This window comes from Salmo salar, unplaced genomic scaffold (genome assembly GCF_905237065.1).
Source record: "Salmo salar unplaced genomic scaffold, Ssal_v3.1, whole genome shotgun sequence".
Classification (NCBI taxonomy): Eukaryota; Metazoa; Chordata; class Actinopteri; order Salmoniformes; family Salmonidae; genus Salmo; species Salmo salar.
Window position 1 is genome coordinate 44002 of NW_025547926.1, and position 3499 is coordinate 47500.

The window sequence follows — 3499 nt, forward strand, 5'->3', positions numbered from 1 at the left end:
TCACTGTGAGGTCTACTACACCTGTTGTATTCAGCATTTCACTGTGAGGTCTACTACACCTGTTGTATTCAGCATTCCACTGTGAGGTACTACACCTGTTGTATTCAGCATTTCACTGTGAGGTCTACTACACCTGTTGTATTCAGCATTTCACTGTGAGGTCTACTACACCTGTTGTATTCAGCATTTCACTGTAAAGTCTACTACACCTGTTGTATTCAGCATTTATTTCACTGTGAGATTATTTTAATACCTGTTGTATTCAGCATTTCACTGTGAGGTTATTAATACCTGTTGTATTCGACGCATGTGACAAATACAATTTGATTTGAGGGGCCGGTATTCAGCGTCTGAGCTCCTGCCCCAAGTCAAGCACTGGCGATAGAAAATATACTTACTTGAATGAACCTTGGGCCGGTTTATGGTTTTGGGATATCGGGCCCTGGAATTGATTGGGTTGGAACGGTTCCGTTCCGTTCCATACGTTCCCGATTTGCAGTGTAACTTTCCGATGGACCAATCCTGGACAGCCCAGAGACCAGCCATTGGTTATGTCAGCACTCATGGGCGTGATTATTTTTGGAATAATTAATACAAAGCATCATGGGTTTATTTAGAAGTGGGTTTTATTTAGTCACCGTGATTGGAAACAGTCCAAGAGCTCTCTACTATCTCAAACAACTTTTATACTGCGTCGTCCTTAAATTAATACGCCAATGTAAAACAAAAACTTAATTTGTAAATTCTATATTTGGATATAAAACTGTTTCACGTACAACTGTCAGTCCATCAAACCAGAGAAATAAATAATAAACTTGACTTGACTATCTTTGCTTATTTAAACATGACTGTAATATCTTTTCTGATGAAAGTCGACTGTGCAGTCTGCATGCGGGGGTGTAGAGTGAAGGTGTCACAAACCGCCGCTGGTCTAGAGCTTCCGGAAGTTCACATCGTCTTCAACTAAAGAAACAAAACACAGACAGGAAGATAGTTATTCTGACTCTCTACACTAGTAAAAAAAAATTATAAACTCAAAGTGGAAGTGAACCGATACAAGGTAAGAAACGACTTGTTTTGTTTCGCCAAACACCACAGCGCTGCTCGTCTTGTCATATAAACTCACAAATCCCAGTAGTTTTGATGATGATGATGATGATGGTAGTAGAAGCCCCGTCTGGAGGACCCATAAAGGGGGAAATGCTTCGAAAAGCGGCGTGAAATCAGAGGAAAACTGGGTGTTCCAACCCGGCCTCCTGCGATGTTTATGTGTCGCTTTACTTTCATAAACTTTCATAAACTTACTCAAATGGTCTCTTTTTTTTCTTCTTTTTTTTAAATAGGCTACTAATTCCAGCGTTTTATCGAGTCGGGATGGCGTCTCTGGTAGACTTGATTAGTCAGAATGATTTAATAGTACATTTTAATGAGCAGCTTGTCTTCCTGCCCTAAATCCTCCTGAACGCCTCGCTGTGCCATGTAAACTCACGAATGTGAATATCTTCCGCTATGCGAACTGGCATCATGTCTATTTGTTTTTAACGATATGTTTTGCTATGTGACGTTGAGCGTTAAAACTCATGCCGCGTTTAAAACAACTGGGAGGTCAGAACTCGGGAAATATTCGACTTCCCGAATTCAGTACGTTCAAGACAACTGGGAACTCGGAGAAAAACGAGAACCAACTGATTTTAAAATCGTTTTGAATGGTCATCCAACTCGGAATTCCAAGTCGGTAACTCGGGACTCTTTTTTTTTTCTTCTAGAGCTTACGACTTTCCCGACCTTCATTAAAACCTGTTAGGGCTAGGGGGCAGCATTGACACGGCTGGATAAAAAACATACCCGATTTAATCTGGTTACCACTCCTACTCAGTAACTAGAATATGCATATACTTATTACATATGGATAGAAAACACCCTAAATTTTCTAAAACTGTTTGAATGGTGTCTGTGAGTATAACAGAACTCAAATGGCAGGTCAAAACCTGAGAGATTCCTTTACAGGAAGTGGCCTGTCTGACCATTTCTGGAACTTCTTTGCCATCTCTATCATTTACTAAGGATCTCTGCTAAGTTTGCGGGGGTATGCTAGTTCTGAACGTCACATGCTAATGTAAAAAGCTGGTTTTTGATATAAATATGAACTTGATTGAACAAAACATGCATGTATTGTATAACATAATGTCCTAGGGTTGTCATCTGATGAAGATCATCAAAGGTGAGTGCTGCATTTAGCTGTCTTCTGGGTTTTGGTGACATTATATGCTAGCTTGAAAAATGGGTGTCTGATTATTTCTGGCTGGTACTCTGCTGACATAATCTAATGTTTTGCTTTCGTTGTAAAGCCTTTTTGAAATCGGACAGTGTGGTTAGATTAACGAGAGTCTTATCTTTAAATGGCTGTAAAATAGTCATATGTTTGAGAAATTGAAGTAATAGGATTTTGAAGATTTTGAAAATCGCGCCACAGGCTGGCAGTGGATGTTACGTAGGTGGGACGAATTCGTCCCGCCGGTCCCATAGAGGTTAAGATCACTGATGTCATTGACCTTGTATTTTTCGAGTTCCCAATTGTCTTGAAGGCACCATCAATCCCAGTTGTAAAGATAGACTAGTCACTAGATAGATGGACACTACTGATACAGCAGGTAGACTAGTCACTAGATAGATGGACACTACTGATACAGCAGGTAGACTAGTCACTAGATAGATGGACAGGACTGATACAGCAGGTAGACTAGTCACTAGATAGATGGACAGGACTGATACAGCAGGTAGACTAGTCACTAGATAGATGGACAGGACTGATACAGCAGGTAGACTAGTCACTAGATAGATGGACACTACTGATACAGCAGGTAGACTAGTCACTAGATAGATGGACAGGACTGATACAGCAGGTAGACTAGTCACTAGATAGATGGACACTACTGATACAGCAGGTAGACTAGTCACTAGATAGATGGACACTACTGATACAGCAGGTAGACTAGTCACTAGATAGATGGACAGGACTGATACAGCAGGTAGACTAGTCACTAGATAGATGGACAGGACTGATACAGCAGGTAGACTAGTCACTAGATAGATGGACACTACTGATACAGCAGGTAGACTAGTCACTAGATAGATGGACACTACTGATACAGCAGGTAGACTAGTCACTAGATAGATGGACAGGACTGATACAGCAGGTAGACTAGTCACTAGATAGATGAACACTACTGATACAGCAGGTAGACTAGTCACTAGATAGATGGACAGGACTGATACAGCAGGTAGACTAGTCACTAGATAGATGGACACTACTGATACAGCAGGTAGACTAGTCACTAGATAGATGAACAGGACTGATACAGCAGGTAGACTAGTCACTAGATAGATGGACACTACTGATACAGCAGGTAGACTAGTCACTAGATAGATGGACAGGACTGATACAGCAGGTAGACTAGTCACTAGCTAGATGGACACTACTGATACAGCAGGTAGACTA

The 3499-nt window shown here is 41.0% G+C and overlaps 1 long non-coding RNA gene across 1 annotated transcript in view; it reads left to right on the forward strand.

Moving 5' to 3' along the window:
* The first annotated feature begins 918 nt into the window (after positions 1 to 918).
* The window catches only part of LOC123732505 (uncharacterized), an 8670-nt gene continuing 6089 nt past the window's right edge, over positions 919 to 3499 (forward strand). Inside the window, exon 1 of the long non-coding RNA XR_006763179.1 lies at positions 919 to 1060. This is a non-coding gene — a long non-coding RNA (uncharacterized lncRNA). The remainder of the gene's footprint in view (positions 1061 to 3499) is intronic.